At 37.4% G+C, this 23,507-nt stretch overlaps 1 pseudogene; it reads left to right on the top strand.

Moving 5' to 3' along the window:
• LOC140228525 (uncharacterized) overlaps positions 1–23,507 on the top strand; it is a 333,922-nt pseudogene that overhangs the window by 34,738 nt on the left and 275,677 nt on the right.

The following is a 23,507-nucleotide window of genomic DNA, read 5'->3' as shown; positions in this document are numbered from 1 at the left end:
ATTTTTTTTTTCTTTGATAGGTAAAAATGCATTGCGTGCAGGTTAGATCTCTTAAAGATATAGCGTTACTCCTTGTAATTGTCTCAATTGGGTTTCCGAATATTATATGAAATGCAAGTACCATTTAAAGAATATGTCCAACCAAAATAGCTTTGTTATCAAATGAAACACTATACTTGTGCAGACACGCTCCTCTTGAGTAAGTTGCCATGTGACGCTGTACCAAGTGCATTGAATAGTGGCGGCATATTTTTTTTTTTCTCAATTAAAATGGCTATAAATACGAGGACTTCCTACGTCTTATCGAGAAAGCATTCAAACGCTGTTTGGAATAAGCTCTCACTCACTTTCTATGTTCAGTTGAACCTTTCGTTTTACGGTTGCAACGCCTGTCAAGATGAGGAAAATGATCATCGTAGCGCTTTTCGTCTTGTCACTGTTGTCTACGGCGTCCGCCACTGGTGAGTTTGTACGGCAAGCCAAACCTTTCTAAACTTTCGCTGCCAGAGATGACATAATTATGCCTTCTGACATACTATTTTGACCGCTTTAGCATCTATGTCATATGCACATGATCTTTCGTCACATAATTCTAGCTGAAATCTTTTAAGAAATAAATCATTTCCGAAAACTTTTATTTATTTTTTTTTACAGTATAGGCTTACATCTGTTATGTCTGTGAAGATTCGTGTATGTGATACATGGTTCTTTCACATTCTACTCAAAGGCCAGCAACCTGTGACAGAAGCGGGGAGTTATCCCCTGTATGAATTATAATAGATGTCGGATTTTTTGCTCTGTCGTTCACTTGCATATACGTGCATCAAGAGTAGTACTGTATGCAAATCGGGGGGGGGGGGGATCCACTGATTTACTTGTCAGAGATCACAGGGGGCACCGGGCTGGGCGTTTCTTCTTTTTTTTTTAACACACTGTACGACACATGCAAGAGATGGAAAGTTGTTTTGTTTTTTTGGTCTTTTACAAAAAGGTTTGTCACTGCCCTTGGATATAGTTTCAAATAATTTCATCATTGAATGAAACAATAATGCAACAATAATGTAGAATTTGACTGATTGGTTCAGGTTCAGGTCAGGGAAGGGAGATAATATACCCCCTCTAACTCCCCTTTCTCCCCCTTCCACTTCGTTTCACTCCTACAAAAAGGTCCACTGTTTCCATGTCATTCAAAACTTTAAAGATATCGTTTTCAGGCTACCTGGACTAAGATTAGAAACATATTACTTATTACCTTAACTAGCTGAATATGCTTGATAGACTAAATAAAGATAGCAATTGCCCAAGGCTGCCCACGTGACAATCAAGCTAGAATTACTTCTATACCCATCTCCAACACAAATCAACAGAAAGCCTCCTATTAAACAACTTTTAAACTTTATGTACATGGTATATGGTACCATCTACTGAACTATTGTGAGATTGTTCCAATTAGCTCATTATACTAAATTACATGTATAAGACCACTGCATTATTTCAAAATGAAACTGTTGTTATAAATTGAGTTCGCTTTGAAAGACACCCTTGAAAAGTTGTGTTATCCGTGTTTTCAGGCTTCATCGATTAAAATCAAGCAACATATTACATAGTATGGTGATTAGCTGAATATGCTTATAAAAATACTAAAGATTATTTTCCAATGCTGCTAAGTTGGTAACCACGCTAGATTTACTTCAATACCCACCTAGCACACAAATCAATAGAAAACAGAAATATTTACTAAACAACTTTTCAAATGAAATTTTCGTGACAAAATTTCATGTAAACTTTGGTATTTTTATGTATAAATATGCTTGCGTAGTCCCCGGGCTTAGTCTTGCCTAATATATCTCACGATTTTTCTTCTCATGCCATGAAACAGTCCTTTAATGCTGAAGATAGGCACTCTTATATTTTACAATTTTATCTCCTGAAAATTAGTCAGTCTAGCGCAATAAAGTACAAAAGGGGCTAAATTGTGAAATTTGTTAAAGGACAAGTCCACCTTCATGTACATGTGGATTGAGGGAAGGCAAAAATGTTAGTAGAGCACATCAGTGAAAGTTTGGTGGCAATCGGACAATCCGTTCAAAAGTTGTGAATTTTTAAAGTATCTGCGCAGTCACTGCTGGATGAGGAGACTACTACAGTGCATGATGTCACATGCGTACAACGACATAAGGGTAATTCCATAAAATAGGGATCCACTTTGTGACATGCCTATTTTGCCAATGAAATCATAAAATCAGATTTTTTGTTCAACATAACTTTAAAAAACATTCATATTGAGTAAGTCCCTTGAAAACTGACTGAAAATTAACATTCTAAACTGAAATTGAAGGAAGTCAGCATGCCAAATTGCAGTGTATGGGGGAAAACTGGTTCACCATGTAAAGGGGACACCATTGGTGTCCCCCTTACACGGTGAACCATCCATTTTGGCATCTTACCACATATTTCAAACTAGTTGTATGTTTGTTTCAATAGAAGTGATTATTTTGAAGTAAGAAATTAGCTATACTATTGAAAAAATGACACAACCCCTATTTTTGGCCAGGAAAAAGATTCTTCAATGTTTCTCGTGTAAGGGGGACACCAAATATTATTTTTGCATTTTTTTTCAAATTAATAGAGTGGTCAAGTTTTGATACCTGTTACAAAGAAACCACAGCTACATTGTAAAATATGCCAATGAGGAGCAATTATTGTTGTGATAAGACACAAAAACTTAGCTATCACTGTGCCCCGACGTAATATTTAGGGGGACACCAAAGCCACGTGTGTGAAAATTACGATTTGGTCTTTTTTTCAAATTTATCTATTTTACCCCAATTTTCTCTTGAAATCTTTTAAACTATGTGATTGCTACCAAAATAACAACAATCAGTTCAACACTGCTCCTTAATATGGATTCCACACTCATAAATTAAGGTTTCTCGAGTAAGCAATTGTGGGGACACTATTACACGTAAAACGTCTTTCTTGGGATTTACGTGCGCAAATGTGTATCAATTGATGCATGAATTATATTTATAGTGTTCAAAATTTGCTCGTCTTTTATCATTTTTGACCCCTTAAAATAGAGTTTAATCCACAAACAAGCTGTAAATCTGTCTAACTGGTGTTACAGTAAAATATCACACAATTTTGCCCAAAAACGTTGTGATTTTGCACTTTTTGTCAAAATTCATGTGGAACTTTGAAGAAGCAATTTCTATATTTTACTTTGAAAAGGAAGATACTTACCTGAATAAGAGTATTCAGAAGTAAAATTGATTTAGGGTATGTAATTTTTAAGCAATGACAATAATGAAGCAAATAGAAGGGGCATTTAACTAGTGGGACCCTTTTTAATGGAATTACCCATAACGAAAATAAAAAGAGAATTTCACAAAACTTTACTTTTTGAATAAAGTGCACATTTCTTCGACTTGTCACTGATGTATGTTATGGGGAATATTATTCCCCCTGCCTTCTGAAAGAGAGAAGTCGAGTGTTCTTTTGTTATGCGAGAAAAGTAAAAATATGTTGAATTTTCTTTATTCTTTCTTTATATCGTTGTACACATGTGACATCACAAGCTATAGTAATCTTCTAATCCAGCCGTGACTGAGCAGAAACTTCAAAAATTCATAACTTTTGAACGGATTGTCCAATTTTCCTCAAACTCTCACTGATGTGTTATACTAATATAGCTGTATTCACTCAACCCACATGTCTATGAAGGTGAACCTGTCCTTTAAGCACGAAACTGAAAACAATTTGCACACTGATTTTTTTTTTTATGAATCATTAAATGCAGCTCATTCTTAATTTGTATTAATTCGCTTATTACATATCAAAGATGAATGAAAAAAAGATCAATTATTGTACAGACCTTTGACAACTATCCTGCACGTATGCTTTTGTTTTGTATTTATTGTTTATTATTGTTTTAATTCAGTCGTTGTTTTGTCTTGTGTTGTCTATAATTAATGTTTTGCTAATCCTGTGGTCCTTTGAATTTAGTTCTATTTTTAGGCAAAATTTGACATAATATTTTCCATCAAAACTGTGATTTTAACATAAATTGTAAAAGAAATCTCCATTTTCAAGCCCCAGGCTTTTGCGTGATTTCTTCCTTTGACTCACACATCTCTGCAAATATTTTGAATGGGATTTTATGAAATGAATAAATTGAATCGAATCGAATTAAGATAACTTGCAATATACACACTATGGGTACCATCCGTGTAGATAGATATGCTTATTATGCTAATTTGCATGTTTAAGACACTCAAATCATTTCAAAATGAAAACTTTTGTTATAAAGCAGATTCCTCGTCGTAAAAAAAGAAAAAAAAACCTGGAAAATTTGTTTTATCCATGTTTTCAGGGTTCCTAGATTAGAATTAGCAACATAATTGCACAAGACTGCCAAGATGGCAGCCAAGCTTAATATACCTCAATACCATCTACACCATGATTCAACAAAAATTCTCCTACTACATTAAAAAAAAAATTTACACATCATATACATAGTATATAGTATCTACTAAACAGTGTACATATCCAAATTAGTTCATTATGCTAATTTGCATTAAGACACTTACTGGATGTATTCTTCATCATAGGAAAATAAAAACGTGAAACTTATATTCTCCATGTTTTGGCTTCCTGTTTTAAATTTGTAATTTATTACATATTGCAAATATGCTCATTATATGATTATGCTGATTAGGCAAAAAAAAAAAAAAAAAAAAAAAAGGTTGCCCAAGGTTGCCAAGGTAGCAACCAAGCTGAATTTACTTCAATACCTTATTAGATTACGAATCAACAACAACAAAAAACTTACACTTAAAAATTTTTCAGGGTCTGAACAATTTGTACCCGACTATCCTGTCACATGTAGATTGCATTGTGTGATGACTGAATACCAAGAAGTATTAGCTACTATAGTATTAGATTTGCAGGTAGGTTCAAAGTTTCTGTCATTGTTTTGATTGCAACGTTATTCCTGTACAATATACTGTGCAGCTAATAATGGTCATTTGGAAGAAATATGATCATAGATTTGTCATAAATTTTAGATCAAAGCAAAACTTGGCATACAACTTTGCCTTTTATATGTCCTGCGTAGCAAAAGTCTTTAGAAAGGTTACCTAGATTTGAAAGACAGAATGTTTCCCCAAAGCATGTTTCTTTGCGGTCTCAGAGTAATGTGACACATAGGGGGTTCTCGCCGTGGTACATAAAGAATCCAGAAGTATCCTGGTAATCAGTCTAATGACTTTGATTTACTTTCATAACGACCGTTTTACGTGTATATTTATAGACAGACCGTAAATTGTGAAGCTTCTGGACTGCCCCTTGAACCCCCTTTTTTTGGGAGGGGATGTCCTACCAAGAAAGTGATTCATCTATAAGCAAATCCGTAACAAATTTAAACATCATTATCCCCAGACAGTGGAAAGCATACCACATTTCATCAAGCACATCTTTGCAATCACCATTCTCTCTTATCATCTTTGTTTTGATTTCTCAGTAGCAGCTTGGAGAGACATTTTTGTTTTCTTTTATCGTGTCGCTGTGCTTTTGTGTTTGTGTTTTTTCCTTTTTCTGTCTCGTTTGTCTGGCAATGTGTGTCCTGTTTGAATTACTTTGAGATTCCCTTTTTTTAGAAAGTCTAAAATACGTGGAATGTAACGACTTTGGTTTTAAACTATGCATTAAAAAACTCAAAATCTCTAATTTTCTTCATTAACTCAACCACTGTGTACTACAAGATCCGCATTAGTTGCAAATTCGTATGTTATGTTCTGTCAAATTGAATTGAAGGGAACAGAATGGAACTGAAGTCATTTGTACTTGCTGATTAAATTTCTCGTTATTATCGTGTGATGTACACATGACCATCACTTTGCATTTCATGTCGATCGCCACTTCACCATTCATTATTTTTATCCTCGCCAGTTGACCGCTATAATAGCCACCTTCATAGACTATGCATAGACTCATTCACATTGAAGAACTTGAGCCCCGTTTGAACAGAGCCTTTGAAACTACAGATACCACTACAACATCCGGATAACATTTTTCTTTTTTAACCCTGCCTGTTAAAACGGTTTACACAAAACTATGCTCTTACGTTGTCGCGGAAATTTTGCCAAATTCTATCCTATTACCTGCTAGGGTAATTACTCCGACATACCCCGACATTACCCTGATATTACCGCGACATAACCCACCCGACAAGCCTTTTATTAGAACCAAACTGCGATGATATTAATCTTTCATACACTAAAAACGCATGGGTAACAATATTGCAGAAAGAGAATTCAATTCAATTCAAACTTTATTTCATTTTTCGAAAAAAAAATAAACATTTCACTTTCTTTGGTAACAGAGAATAAGGTTGCATATAATCATAACAAAGTAAATTGAGAAAACATAATTGTGGAACCTTGGGGTAACAAATATGTTGTAATGAAAATTGACTGAAGTGATATAAACGATATAACATTACACAAAATATCGAAAAATGGGGGGGGGGGGACCCACTAAAAAGGCAATGCTTGTAGAATGTGGGCCCCTCAGGTACAGAATGTCAATAGAAAATGAACTGACGCAAAAAGGGAAAAAAAGATTGGGAATAAAGTCAGATAAAAGAAAAGTCTGGAAGCCCAATAAGAAGACAGAGTAACAAACAGACACACATACACAGGCGAATGAACATTAAACGAGACTAGGACGACAAAACTTATAAAGGGGGACTTAAATACAAGACAGAACGAGACAAGACTGACATAATAGGAAGACAATACAACGGACAGAAAGGCAAAACAGATCCAGCGATCCTCGACAGAACTATATCGAAAAAATAATGGGATGCGTGGAAAGGATACGGAAATATGGAAAAATAGAGAGAAATAGATGCGGAAGTAATACAAGTAGAATCGAATCTACTCTGTAAGTGTCACAGGACAACAGGGACGAGAAAATATGTGACAGCATATTATTGGTAATCAAAATTCTTCGAAAAGAGATTAAAATGAGCCAACAGGCTGATTCAATTCTGTAGGAACATAACATTGCAATAAAAAAGACCTTAATCTCCTTTTAAATGAAAATATAGAGGGTGCATTTTTTATGTCATTGTTCAGAAAATTCCAATAACTTGGGCCAGTATAGATAAGTGTGTTCATAGCAAGAATTGTTCGTAGAAGAGGTAAGTGAAATTCATTGGAACGTCGAGTGGGATAGTCATGGAATGATTAATTTCTTTGAAACATAGAATCGAAAATGGAGGGGAGTGAGTTGTTGCTGTACGTATACATAAATTACCCCAAATTAAATAGATACAAATCTTTGATTTTTAGCAGCTTATTAGCGGCAAATAACATATTTGAGTGGGAGGACATGAAAGGATAACTGATGACACGGAGAGCTTTCTTTTGTAGAAGGAACACTCTATCCAGTAGGTTCTGGTGAGTGTTGCCCCAAACTAAAACACCATAATTAAGATAAGGCAATATCAATGACGAATATAACATAAGTAATGATTTTTGTGGGATATACAATTTCATTCTATTTATAACACCTATATTACGAGAGATTGTGTTGGATATATAATCAATATGTAACTTCCAGGAAAGTTTGTCGTCAACAATAATTCCAAGGAATTTAAAATGTGAAACTCGTTCTAAATGAATATCATTCAAGACTATAGCTGTATTCAAAATGTCAACAGTATTACTAAAAATCATATATTTCGTTTTTTATTTTCCGAAAACGAAGAGATGAACTTAACTTGACAAACAGAAATCTACTATATAAATGTAAATTGGTGCAACTTTTATTTCGGATATTTGCATAACACTTTATGAATTGCTATTGTGTACTTATATTCTGTATTCGATTTAAAGAAACCAATCAGGAAATTTCAAATTGTTTAGAATTCATTTGCATTTTCGAATTCTGTTGAAACGATAATTTATTGGCTCTTACCCAATTATTCACTTTTTGTAATTCAGTATTGACTTTTTGAACAAGAAAATTAACATCATTGTGGGCAAAAAATACACTGGTATCGTCAGCAAAATGGATAAAGGACAGTACATCGGATGCCTGACAAAAATCATTAATATAAGCAATAGATAAAAGTGGCCCTAATAAACTTCCTTGTGCTAACGCCAAAATTCACTTCACTTATTACTGAATAATTGTCTTTAATTGTAACAAATTGTCTTCTATTTCCTAAATAACACTTGAACCACTCCAAGGCCTTCCCACGTATTCCGTAATGTGATAACTTGTGGTGTAGAATATCGTGATCAACTGTGTCGAAGGCCTTGGAGAAGTCCAAGAAAATAGTAATTAAATGAGAGTGATTATCAATTGCGTGAGCTACTTTATCAACAAAATATAAAAGAGCATGATTTGTATTATGCTTCTCTCGAAAACCAAATTGAGAATTAGTGAAAATATTATGCAACTTCAAAAAATTAATAGTTCTCTTAAAGAATGATTGACACGCGCATGGATTGATCACGTGCATGGATTTTAACCACTGATCTAAAGTAGTTGAGATTAATGATTGTCAGCTGATTGTAGACACGTTTTGGACGTGCACCATCTAGAACTGGCTGGTAGGTGGGCTGGTCGCGTCAGTGGACGCACCCCTTTAGTAGGAACCTTTACCCGGAGAAAGTTTTCGGTGCCCTTCACTTTCTCCTGTTCTTTTATTGCCCAAGGCGAGGAATTTGTTCTCAATACGCTTTCGCGACATTAAGTGGCGGAAAGCTCTTTTAAAACAGGGTTTTGAGGTGAAAGATAACACGATCTACCTATTAAGATTGTCGGTCAGTATTTATTGTTTTAATGGGTGCTGTTCGTTATTCCGAAGGTTCGTTAATCCGAAACATGCAAACTCCCTATACCTAGAGGTTCGTTAATCCTAAAATGAAAAAGGGTTCGTTAATCCGAACATTTGTGGCGTTATTCCGAAGGTTCGTTATTCCGAAGATTTGTTCATCCAAAAATGAAATTCGGAAAAACGAACCTTCGGAATAAGGAATCTTCGGACTGAAGAGCCTTCGGAATAACGAACCTTCGGAATAACGAGCTGTAACCGGTCTAATACTCTTTTATTTCAAATTTTACAAATATTCCACACAAGAAATGCATCAAAGTCTAGAATTCCCATTCTAAAAACACAAAAGCTCCTGCTTGTGTGAGGGGTATACCCCGTCCAAGCACTAAGGTGACAAGTACTACGAGTTAGCCGACAATTATTTTCTATGAATGTGCATTTCTGTTACTTTTTCATTAAAACATTCAAATACTCGGTCAAAAGTGTTTACGAGATTGTTGAATTTCCTTATCTAAAATGCAAACACTCCTTCGTCTGGGAAGTTGATAATTCCGTAGACTATACACAATGAAAAGTAAAGCAAACGAGAAACAAGAGGTTGTGTGACAGATACCATCATAATTTTCTCTGAACATGCATTCTTCTTTCTTTTTGATTGAACATTTTCGCAATATCTTATAAAAAAGCATGTCTAAAATTGTACTCGATCCTTCATGTGGGAGGGGGATGCTTGTGTGTCACTGTTAGATTTCTTTTTTTGCAGGAATCGAGAAAATCAAGAAGACATTAACGAATATATAATGAACGAATTTTTCTTTATGGTTGAAATTTATTACTAAATACTTCTTCGAAACTGTGAACCTGATCCTTTCATTTCAACTCCGAAAATTCACAAGCTCTAACACCCTCCCCATCCCCAATGGCTGGACTTCCACCAGGCCTATTGGTCCTATTAGATTTTAGATAACTTGATCAGTAGATGAAATAAGAATAATGAACTGCAATGTATATGTTCATGCTCGATTTTTTTTTCCAACTCATATAGTAGACTATTTGAATATATCCAACTTACCGTCATACTTTTTTTTTCGAAAAACAATTCAAATATATCATTCAAAGTGTGCACCAGATCGTTCAATATCAATTCTAGAAATGTACCAATGCTCCCATTAACACAGGGGGTTTCTCTTCCTAAATCCCCCATCCCCGACCGTGCGTTACGCTCCATCGATTTCCTTTTGGATGTGGATTCTTGCTTCACTCCCTCCTTCCCAAAGGAAAACAAAAATCTGAGTATAGCCATGTCCCTTTCCCAGTATACTCGAGTCGGTGGCTTCCCTCTCTCAGTTATGTCCACAATAAGATTTTTTTTTTTTTGGAAATCATGAAATCTAGACAATATCAGTATGGCTTGCCACTATTATAAGATGCCAGCTTTTTAAGAAGCATGCAGGACCTATCAAAGTGAGCGCAGCCATATTCGAAAGTTTTAGAGTTCCTGGTCCATACCCAGATGTATGTAGTTCAAATGATTCATAAGGCCCCGAGGTGCAGTGGTTCTTTGAAATAATATCATTCGATGATAGCGTCTCCTCTTAAAAAAAATAAAAAATAAAAAATAAGTAATCCACTATAGCACAGGTTTCCAATATGGATTCGATATGTATATATTATATATATATATATATACATATCGAATCCATATTGGAAACCTGTGCTATAGTGGATTACTTATATGAACATTCAGAATGGGGCACAAGGCAGTTCCCCCAAGGCCCAAACCTGACCCTCTCCCAATAGATCCTGCATAGTACGACAGTCGGGTCTATGGATAGATATTTGGAGTTTAAGGAAAAATTTCAGATATCTAATGTATGTTTTAGAAATTTATTGGCCCTGACAGCGTAACTAGCGTGAATTTCAGACGATAGGGTAGAAGAAGAATTTTTTCGCTTTAATAGAAGAAACCATGTGAAGAGAATGAAGAGAACTAGATGCCATATTATGTCAGTGAATGTTCTCAGTCATCCAGGTAGAGTATCTCATGAACTATGTCAGTAAATCTGGTCAACTGGACTTACTTGTAATTTGGAGTAGCGACGTTTCACGTCCTCTCCGGGACGCTTCATCAGGCCGACTGATCTTTGGCGGCAGTTGGTTGTTGACCCGTAACAGGGTCGGGGAATTTCCGAAAGCGCCGAGGAATCTTCCGAACTGCCGGGTTGTAGGCTCCGGCTAGGTTGTGTCGCAGGCCTCCTCCTCGGTTTAGGGATGGCTCCTCCCTTTTTACGTAGATAGACTCTTTGACTCCCCTCACGAACCACCGTGCCTCGCGATCTAAGATGACCATGTCCTTGTTGTCAAAGGTGTGGTTACTGCTGTTCAGATGGGAGTATACTGCAGAGTCTCCACATCCAGACGAGTTAGCTCGTCTGTGCTGGTACATGCGTTTGGCTAAGGTCTGCTTTGTCTCTCCTATGTACAGCTCTTCACACTCGTCATCCTTGCATTGGATAGCATAGACCACGTTGTTTTGTTGGTCCTTTGGAGTCTTATCCTCAGGATGGATTAACTTCTGTCTCAATGTGTTGGTAGGCTTGAAGGAGACAGGAATATGATGCTTGCTGAAGATTCTACGGATTTTCTCTGAAAGTCCGTAAGATGCCATATTCGATAAATTGATTACATTTGCAAAGATGAAATAAAAATAACAAGAAAATACAGGGTTGAGTTTGAGTGCTTAATATTTTCCCTACGTGTTTCTTCTCTGCCAATGAACAAGTCCGCCTCGTGAATGGTGAATCTGAGTTCGAGGGAAGAGTAGAGGTCCTGGACGACGGAGAATGGGGAACCGTGTGCGATGACTTCTGGGGTATTGAAGATGCCACTGTGGTGTGTCAAAGCCTTGGATTTGGGCGCCCTAGAAGCTCTGTCAGAAGCTCACTTCGGAGAGGGTGAGGGCACCATCGTACTCGATAACGTTGAGTGCTCCGGAAGTGAATCAACCATCATTGAGTGCGAACATAACGGCATCGGGATCCACAACTGTTTTCATTTCGAGGACGCAGGAGTTCGATGCTTTCCAAAGGGTAATGGAGGACAGATTTTTTTTTTAAAATTCAATTTCAGTCAGTCCATAGACTATATTTTATCAAAATTGCATGACCTCTTGTGAAATGGGAGTATGAAAAAACGAGTCAATAAAAATATGAACCTCGTATTATCAAGTCTATATTGCTTTTCTATTGCTCTTTCTCATTATCTTTCACTTTTGTTATCCCTTTTTGTTGATGTTTTGTCTTGTGAAATTGTATGCTGTTGTGTTTTTTTATACTTAAGTGAATCGATAGTTGATTATAAATGTGGATTTGTTTCTTTGTGTAATAATGAGGCCCCAAACATTATTCTTAGTTTTATACTGTAGACCCTGCTGTATGGTAGTTTGATTTTTCTCCGTATATTTCTGTATTCTGTCACGATGTTTACTTTATCTGTCATGCGTAAACTTTATTTAGCCATGATAAATGATTAATCAACGTGTCTCTTTTCTAAAGAGGTTTGTTAATGCGTGCCATCCAGACACAAAGGAAATGAAATGAACATAAAAGAAGTCACGACTTTCCAGCTAGAATTACTTTCTGTAAGCCTTAATTGTAGAACAAAACTGTTCAAATACTTTAGAAGTTAATATTTATTGTTTGTTTTTGTAGTTAAAAAAAAAAGATTAGGTTGATATTCTTATTGTGAGATACTCTTTTATTCCATAAGAAAGACCAAGTGTTTATGAGAGAAAGGCAACAGTAATTGAAGCACATTGACGATTTACCCAGAATCGATGTAGGCTACTACCGTCTGCATATCCTTTGTTTGAAATGATAGCTTGAGTCAATTGAACACAGAGGAATAAAGAAAAAAATGATTCCATGTTGAATTCAGCCTTTGAGTATGACGTTATTCTTCCATTTAAACGAAAGAAAATGGAAGAGTTCGAATTCTATTTCACCCAAGATGTCATTCGAAAAGATGGCAACAGACGATTTTTTTTTTTTTTACATATGTTGTTTGTTTGCTTATGGTGCCAGCAAGCCAACATTTACACAGTTTTTGTGCAAATTTTTATAGGGCCGGAAAGGCCAACATTTGATTTTGTTTTTATCTCATCGTCCATAAGAATGTAACCCTCTGCGTGTCATACTGATTTCCTGACCAATTATGCGTCTGAAATTGTTGCACATTTGGCTCATTGGCACAGAAAGATGTGTGATAAACCATCTATCTTAGAAATAAGGTTACAGAGTGTTCCAAAAGTCACTGATAAACCTGTTGGGTGTAGGGGCAGAACTTTTTGTTTATAAAAAGAAATATATATTTATAGAAAATGTTTCACATTTCAAAGTTGTCCTTTCCAAATTACTCGACCCGAGATAGCGTAACAAATATGGGTTAGAATTTACTCATTTTAAGTAGGGATGAAAGGAATCTGTGGAACTGTAGGTCATATTTAATACCTTGATTTCCATTTGCAAAGATAAGATGAGATGAATTGAAGAGTTGAGTGAACATTTAAAAAAGAATCTATGTTTTTAATCTATGCCAATGAACAAGTCCGCCTCGTTGGTGGTGAATCTGTCCGTGAGGGAAGGGTAGAGATCCGTTACGAAGGAGAATGGGGAACCGTATGCGATGACGACTGGGATATGAACGACGCCAATGTGGTCTGTCGAAATCTTGGATTTGAGGGTGCCCTAGAAGCTCTGTCAGACGCTCACTTCGGAGAGGGTGAAGGCAGCATCTTCCTCGATAACGTCGATTGCTCCGGAAGTGAATCATCCATTATTGACTGCGAACATCCCGGCATCGAGGACCACAACTGTTTGCATTTCGAGGACGCAGGAGTTAGATGCATTCCAAACGGTAATAAGAAATATGTTTCGATTTCAGTCAATACTTATAATAATATCTCACAGACTTAAAACACACACACAAAAAAAAATCTGGACCTTGTTTCATTAAAGATGAGATTAAACATATGTCAGAATATCAATCATAAGTCTGATATCAGCCAATCAGCGAGCATATGTATAAGTGTGATCTCATATTGTTATGCAACAGGGCCCTAGTGAAAACTGGATTGCAAAACAAGAGGTCAAAACATGTTAACCTCGTAAAGTAGAGACAACTAGTCATGACTTCTTCAGTGAAATTATTTTCCATCAACCTCGTGACCTCGAAAGTGTTCTTTGAGCTGTGCACGGAGATCATTGTGTTAAGCATTGGTTTTAAAATTTGCGAGAATATGGCTGCGGTGATTTTTCTTGTATTCGCTAGGAAAGACCAAATGTTTTGTAGGCAATGATAGGAGAAAAGTTACAATAAGTGAAACATATTGACAAATCCTCCTGATGAAGGCTCCTGCAGTTTGCATATATATATATACATATATACATATATATATCTTTTTTTTTTTAGTGAAGTGATATAAAAGACGTTAATAGATAGAACAAGTTTAAACCGAGAGCAAAGCTGATCCTCGCCATGCAGGTCCTGTTTAGTGATATCATCAAGTCGCACATCAATGAAGTAATTATTATATTATGGAATAGAGGGGATACGGAATATTTCAAATGGCACAGGCAGAGCAAGTCAGGATGGCTACAGTTCATTCTGCGAAAGAAAAAGAAAAAAATTGTTTCGATTTCCGGAGGTTCGTTAATCAGAAAACGAGGTAAGGTTCCGAATAATTCCGAAGGTTCGGTAGACACACCATCTTCTCATTTTCGAATAATCGAACTTCATTTCATATGAAACTTAGTTTGGTATTAGGAACTGTATTTCTTTTTCTGATTAGCACATCCTGGGAACAACGAACCTTGGAATAATACCAGAAATGTTGGGATCAAAGTACTCCATTTCTCTTTTCGGATTTAGCAACACGTAGTTTAAAAAACACGTTTATTTCCGAATAATAAACACCACTTATTTCATTTCTGATTAACGAACCCCGGAATAAACTTAATCCATCGAGTCTAGGGGCGCGGCTTTTGGATAAGAACATAATTGACAATAAAATATAGCAAAATATTGACTGCTCATGAGATGGAAATCGTCACTCCACTCTCATACCGACCCTTCTATCACCCCGAGGCCTTGGCCGAGGTATGATAGAAGACCCTGTGTTAAAAGCACCTAGGGATATATCATTTCCACCATCATCCGAATACATATCAGTGTATATTTGTTTTTTTAACCTTATCGTATTTGATTAGGTTTAACTAGCTTAACCTCTAGAATTCAACTAAATCTAGTTCAAGTAGAAACGATGCGCGTAAAGTAACCGTTAACATACTGTATACAGTAGTAACGTCCTTGGAAAACCGAAAGGCAATTTGTGTAGGCTGCGGACACTGCATAAGTCTATGTGTATATTGTGTACAAAAGTCGCGGAGAGGTTATGTATCAGAGGGTTTTGACTTTCTATCAGAGAGTTTCGGCTTTCTATCATTTGACCAATGGTCAAGTGACAGACATTTAACACCCTGATGAAATAATGAAAGGCGGAACCGGATCATGTCACATGTCCTACTCTTGACTAATCAGTGATAAGAATACGAGGTACATAATTAGCAGATGCCCCCCACTGAGAAAGAACAACCCTTTATTTAAGTGTTCCCCATGGAAAGGTGTTGTCGTTCACTTTGATAATGATATGCCATTGACGTCAAATCTGTCTTTAATCTGAAGTGTCGCGATGCCTTGACACACTACGCCTGAATTAAAATCTCAAGCAGAGTAGAATAGATTGATAGAATACGTTGAAAAGTTGAGTGGGCTTACTTTCAATTTTCCCGGGTGTGTGTATGTGTGTGTTTGTGTGTGTGTGTGTGTTTCTCCATCTATGCAGAAGTCCGCCTCGTTGGTGGTGAATCTATACGCGAGGGAAGGGTAGAGATCCTGCACGATGGAGAATGGGGAACCGTGTGCGATGACGACTGGGATATTAACGACGCCAATGTGGTCTGTCAAAGTCTTGGATTTGAGGGTGCCATAGAAGCTAAGTCGGGAGCTCACTTCGGAGAGGGTGAAGGCAGCATCTTTCTCGATGACGTCGAATGCTCCGGAAGTGAATCAACCATCATTGACTGCGAACATCCCGGCACTGGAGAACACAACTGTCTCCATTACGAAGACGCTGGAGTTAGATGCTCCCTGGAAGGTAAGCGAAAAGGAAAGTAATCATTGCAGTGTAAGTCCTTGTTTTAACTCACAAAACGTTTCGTAAAAACAAAAACAAAAAAAGGGGGAGGGGAGGACACCATGCTGAAATCACCGATTTCCTTTAATATGCAACAGTTACATTATATCACATGCTTTTCAAGTATGTCAGGCGGTAACGAGGAACAAATTACCTTCTTACTGAAGCCTGACCTATTATTTCACTATTTTTATGAACACTCCGGTAAAAAAAAAAAAAAAAAAAAAAAAAAGATAGTAGAAAACAAAGGGGAATACCAATATCATTGGGGTCATCCATGCTTTTCTACATTATTAGTGGTACAAAGTGAAAATCAAATATTGCAGAGAGTTACTAAATTCAGTTATGTCGCTTTAAGATTGATTGCAGAACGAGTAAGCTTCTTTCTTGAATATATTTATTCATAGTGGTAAAACAGCTTAAACAGCAAAGAGTAATTAGAAATACGAGATTTTTAATCGTAACTTCAAGAATATCCCTTGTTAAGTATTCAGTGAGGTAGCGCATACAAGGTTTATTTTGCTCCTGGCAGTTGATTATTGCCTATAATTATACATATATATATATATATATATATATATATATATATATATATATATATATTATATATATTATTATTATTATGTTAAAATGCGCTTAACCTGCTCAGAGAGCAAACTGTTCATTATTACTCTTAATCGTTGACCCACACTATTCTCAGTTCGCATCGTCGGAGGTAATTCCCCGCTGGAGGGACGGGTGGAAGTCTTTTACGACGGGGAGTGGGGGACTGTCTGCGACGACGATTGGGATTTGGAAGACGCACATGTAGTTTGCGCTAGCCTTGGCCATGGTCCTGCACTCGAGGCAACGACAAATGCTGCATTCGGAGAAGGATCTGGCGAGATCCCACTTGACGATGTTGGATGCATCGGCAACGAGACAAGTCTCTTCGATTGTCCAAACGCCGGACTCGGGAGCAACAACTGCCTCCACAATGAAGATGCGGGAGTGAAATGTTCCGCTGGAGGTAGGTTTTGATTTTGGCCTTTCATCTCCATTTCTTCCAAGTTTTGGGTTCTTCTTTATCTTCTCTTTTTACCAGATAGCTGTGTGTGTGTGTGTGTGTGTGTGTGTGTGCATGTATTTTGTCTTTCTTTTCTTTTCCTCTCAGGCATTTGCCTAGTTTTGTTAGTTTAGCCATTAGCTATTTTTCTTTTTGCGAGGAGACTGCAAACTACAATGCATGCGTTTATTAGTTGCCTCACCATTTTGAGGAACTTTGATATTTGTCATTAAAGTTAGAACATTTACAGAATTTCAGTTACGAGTATTTTTCTTGACTCCATTGCTCTAACTTGGTGTCATGTGTATCAAAATGTTTCTTTTTGGAAATGAAATAAGCGAAATTGTATGAAATGATGAATAATGGTACAATCACATTGGTCACTGATACTCCGTGTATTTGATTTGTATGAGCTGTCTTTTTACATATCATTTGTAAAAATGCAATTGAAATTGTTACTGCTGATGCGATGATAAAACGAATATATGTCTGTAGATCTGTAGACTTATCGCTATGGGATATGTATAATATATTTTAGGCTTGTACCCACCTGATGATTTTCTGAAATATATTCTTTAAGATTTATGTCACAACAAAGTTACTACAATATGAATGATTTCAAGAATGATTGCAGGAATGTGTCATCCAATAAACCAACTCGTTTATACCACAGTGTGTTACGTTTTCTCCGATGATATATTTATGATGAGCCCTCCCGTGACCTTTTGGAGGTTTTTGCAACAGATATGTTGAATTTTGCTGACCAGAATGAAGATCCTTTTTCATTTTTCCTCAAAAATATTGGCCCAAGATGTTTTAATTACTTTAGATTTGTTGGCACATGAGATGCATGATATTGATATTTCCTTCCAAATCAATGCTGTCGATATTGGATCTATATACGTTATATTCATGACGTCCTTCATTTTGCGATTACATGTCGGTAACTACTGACCGCACCATTGCTGACCTATGTTTTGCGTAAACATGTCACCTTTTGCCAGTATTGGACAAATCAGTCTTTACATTGTGATTCTTGTACATTGTGCATGAGAGCCGTACTTTCTATACGTTAAAATAATCATGTTTCTCAAATTTGCCTATAATAGGAATATCTGGGAAAACCAAAATACACATATATATTGAGGTTTTTCTCCAGACAATTATGAAGTGTAAATACGTGGGATCGATAAGCAATGGGGTGTGCATTTAATAGGTATCTTGTGTTTGGTGTGTCTGCGTCTCTTCCAAAAACCTACCAAGTTCGCCTCGTCGGTGGTGATTGTTCATCCGAGGGAAGGATAGAGATCCTGCACGACGGAGAATGGGGAACCGTGTGCGATGACGACTGGGATATTAACGACGCCAATGTGGTCTGTCGAAGTCTCGGATTTGAAAGAGCAGAAGAAGCCGAGTTGGAAGCTGAGTTCGGAGAAGGAAGTGGAAGCATCGTACTGGATAACGTCGAGTGCTCCGGAAGTGAATTAGGCATTACTCACTGCCCACACTCCGGTACTGGAATCCACAACTGTGCGCATACTGAAGACGCAGGGGTTAGGTGCTCACCTGAAGGTACCAAAGAGAGAGAGAGAGAGGCAAAAGAGCAGTGGATATTCCTGGTATCGAACTAAAACATTTCATGATAACAAGTCAGAAAACAGGGAGGATGGGGGAGGGAAGTATTGCCAAAGTTTGTCAATTTCTTACATTAATGACAAAATGACATGAATGATGCCGTCGATTTTAGTTTATTTTGGATTTATTGCAGTACTGATAAAACATCCCTTGACTTATAGTTTACATAAGGTTCATAAATCGAATTCTTTAATTCTATTCCCCAGAACGCTATCTCTATATTGCGATTACAACCTCCATAGATGCATTTTGTAGGTACATCCACCAATAATAAAGACTATTAACTTTGTCAATGTACCCTTCAATTGCCGGAACCTCTTTTTGTTTTCGTTAAATTAATGCCACATCACAAGAACAACCTAAAAGACAATACCACAATTGCAAAATTAGTACGTTTCCTTGTTTTCATTTTCTCTTGTTCACATGACCACCAGTAGTAAAGATCAATCTAGTCAATGTACCCTTCAACTGCCCAAAGTTATATTACTGCCATATCACAAGAACAGACTCAAGGCTAATAACAATTTGCATCATGAGCAAATTTCATTGCTTTCTTTTTCTTTTGTATACAAGATCACATTACATTTTCGTTTGTTGTGTTGTTATCCTGTTATCCTGTGCTGTTATCGTCGCCAGCTACTTGCATGTAAATCCCTGATATCGGTAACGACATGTCTGGGAATGTTCACCGCGCCCTGTCATTGGCCAGCTATCTAATTAAAAAACATCAAAACGACTTTTAGTCCCGAATTACCTGTTTCAGGCTGCATTTCCTTCTCATTCGACCTTATTTCTGTCAGTGCGACTGGTTGGGGGCGAGTCGGAAAGTGAAGGAAGGGTGGAGGTGTTGCACAATGGTGTCTGGGGAACTGTGTGCGATGATCACTGGGATATCGAGGATGCCAACGTGGTCTGCAGAAGTCTCGGTTTCTCAGGAGCCGATGAAGCCTTCTCCAACGCTGCGTTTGGCGAAGGCTCTGGGCTGATCATCCTCGACAATGTCGAGTGCAGCGGAGACGAAACGTGCATTTTCAGCTGCCCCAACTTCGGGATAGGAGCCAGCAACTGCTTCCATTTTGAAGATGCAGGAGTGAGATGTATCTGAAGTAAGTGAGGGCCTGGAAAGTTCGTTTTGTTTCTTACATCTTCAGTGGCGGATGGGGGTGGGGGGTAGGGGGGGGGCACCTGGCGGGATGTTCCCCTTTTATTTTTTTGATAAAATAAATAAAATTTATTAAAATTGATTTCTATAAAGAAACCATCTTTGTCAACTGATTGTGATGGCTCCAAAACTTTGCACTAAAGCCTGTTTTTTTTTTTATTATTATTTTGCCTGTCAGCCGACGAAACCCGGAAGTGGCACCAGAACTATTTTGCACCCCCCCCCCCCATTTTTCGGAATTCCTCTATCCGTCCCTGCATCTTTGTTGCTTCTCTGTTGCTGATCTGAAATAAAGATTAAAATGTATTATTTGTTATTTTTACGGTCATCTTTAGCAAGAAAGTCGTTAGAGCCCCCCCCATTCCAATCTAAACAGTTAATGAACACTCACTGTGATAAATCATATCAACACTCCAGAAGGCACACCATTCATTAATCATTAAGTCTTCGATTATCCGTTGTAAATGCTTATACGCACGAGCTGCTGTTTACTGACAACGCTGATTAAAGGAGACCTTAATGATGATGATTTTCAGACTTTTACATAATGAACAACAATAAATTGGTTATACCTGGCACCAGTGGCGTAACTACGGGGGGCATGGGGGGGGGGCACGTGCCCCCCCCCCCCAATCCGCTGGCAAAAAAAAAAAAGAAAAAAAGAAGAAAAAAAAAGAAAAAAAAACCTACCAAAATGATAATTCAAGGGTTAGTAAACTGCTTTTGAAATCGACATGAAAGAATGATCAAGAAAAAAGATATTTTCTAAGATTTCTTTTAACCATAATAATTAAAGAGGTATTATAGTGAAACATTGTTCAAAAAGCCCGGAGACGACAAAAGATTGTGATTCAGTGTGATTCCTGGTTGGCATTTTGAATACAAGCAGGATGTGCGCAGTGTACTCAGAACATCGGAATGGCAAAAAGAGTCGCTGCAATGTTGCGCAATGTGATGTTTGATATAGGTTGTACACATTTGCTATCAAAGCTTGATCATTGATTTTGCAGTGTTGCTTTACATACTAGTCTACATTAAAATGCCTTGCATTGCCAATAATAAGACTTGACCTTGGCTATTTCCTAACTTTTCCATCTAGATGAAACACACACACTCACAAACACAAACAAATTAGGGGATGCTCTATATAAAGTGCAGATTTTGGACATCCTTCGCCCGCTTGGTCACTTCGACGCCCCCTCGCTGGTCATACCTCCCCCAATCATGAACATAAACCGACACCCTTGACTACCAGTGGCGGATCCAGGGGGCGCACCGGGCGCCCCCTCCCTCCAAAGCGAAAAAAAACTAGAGATTGTAATTTGCCATTACTGACAAATTAAGGTGATCCGATTTTTTTTTTTATCTATGATTCGAGTCCTGATCGCAATACGCGTGATCATACAGGTTTCATCTGTGTTTAGAGACATTGGCCGTGTGATGTTTGGACTCTCATTTAGAAAAGGGAGTCATATCTGCCATCCTTGGTACCAAGTTCTGTATACACTAGATAACGAAGATACAGCAACAAATACATATGACCTTTGACCCACCTTCACACTCCCAAGATGGCATCTGAGGAAAAAGTGCTTAATTTGTGAAATGATTCTTGCGACATCGTCTATAAGTGTGCAAAATATGGGAAAGATAGGACAGGTATTCACCAAGATACAAGATGAAGCAGTTATGACATTTGACCCTTATTTACATACCCAAGATGGCATCTGATCAAGAAGTCGTTATTTTATGAAATAATGTAGGTGACATGAACTAAACATGTGCAAAATATGGTGGTGATAGAGCATGTTTTTCTTGAGTTTTTGCAAAGAAAGTTGCACAAAGAAAGAAATATTTCATTACATCGTTGATGAGGTTTAATTTCAACCAAGTATTTTGACGTGATACCGACATCGTGTGAAAAAATAAAGGGAACTCATATGATAGCACAAAGTCTCAGCTACAACATATTAAAATCTGGGAGAAATTCAACATAGGATAAGTGATACAGTGCTCGGTAAAGATAGTCATGTTAATTTTCATTTCAAGAAAAACTGCACTATTACAAAAACTCGCAAATGGGTCAAATTTGACAAGGTTACCTTCAATCTATTTTTACGAGGTGAAGAGTTCATCCAGCGAAATATTTGACTGACTAAAACTGATAGAGAATTAAATAAGCTACAGTATACTGAAATCTGGGTGAAAATTGGCCAGGGATAAGTGAGATACGCTCGAGTAAACTTGAAATTTGATGACGTCATTTTGAAAATTTACTTTCTTTACTTTATTAAGAAATTTGATATCTTTTAATCATTTTGTCAGCATAGCCAACCCATGAAATGATATGTACAACTCATCAGCTTTCAGAATATGTCAAGAAAATGAGGGGTCACCGTCCATCCTGACGAGTAAAATCCGATATAAAATTGGCGGTTTTTGGCATAGTTGCACTGTGTATCCCCATTGACGCACGCGCGGAATTTTGAATTTGACGGGCCCGTATGACGTCATATTGAGTCGGATCGACTTGAAACTTGGTAGAAATATTTCTTGACATTTTGGACATCCGATCCGTGTGAAAAAACTGAAAATTTCTATTGCATATGAGCTGTGTGTGCGAATATGTGCGCGCGCGTACGCGTCCGTCCAATTTTTTCAATTTTTCAAAAAATGCTCGAAATGGTCTGAAACGTGTGCAAAAAAATTTTGAGCTCGATTTGAGCATACAAATATTTCCACGCGCGCGTACGCGCGCGTTTTGAGATAAAAATGAATTTTGAGAATATGAGTAGAATTCACTTGACTTGAAATATATGTGACGTAAATTTCATTGAAATATTCCATTCCATTAATGAGATATGCATGAAAATGTGTTTTCATATAATGACGTCATAGTGACGTCACGGTCAACTGATCACTATGATTTTACTTGCGCTGTCGTCTTTGCGACATGATACATATATGGTATAAGTTTGACATTGATAGGTAATGCACTTTCTGAGCTAACCTCTGCACAACTTTTGAGGAGAAATAAAGAATCAGTACAGATACAGAAGGTGATCCGAAGGATACTCGGATCACCTAAAAATATATGTAGCTACAAACGACAGTTTTTGGACTGTAAAATGTCAAAATTTTCAAGCTCGTTCGCTTCGCTCGCTCGCATTTAATCGTTATGCAATTCTCCTGATGCTGCTGTCAGTAATTGCCAGCAGTTGCGCCCGGTGCGTCCCCTCCCCTTAATTTCCAAAGTGAAAAAAATATAGCTACAAACGGCAGTTTTGGAACTGTAAAATGTCAAAATTTTCAAGCTCGTTCGCTCGCATTTAATCGTTATGCAATTCTCCTGATGTTGCTGTAAGTAATTGCCAGCAGTTGTGCCCGGTGCGCCCAGGCCCTCTCCTTAATTTCCAAAGCGAAAAAATATAGCTAAAAACGGCAGTTTTGGGACTGTAAAATGTCAAAATTTTCAAGCTCGCTCGCTTCGCTCGCTCGCATATTTTAATCGTTATGCAATTCTCCTGATGTTGCTGTCAGTAATTGCCAGCAGTTGCGCCCGGTACGC

This window comes from Diadema setosum, chromosome 5 (assembly GCF_964275005.1).
Source record: "Diadema setosum chromosome 5, eeDiaSeto1, whole genome shotgun sequence".
Classification (NCBI taxonomy): Eukaryota; Metazoa; Echinodermata; class Echinoidea; order Diadematoida; family Diadematidae; genus Diadema; species Diadema setosum.
The sequence above is the reverse complement of the archived record's forward strand: the minus strand, read 5'-3'. Positions and strand labels throughout refer to the sequence as shown.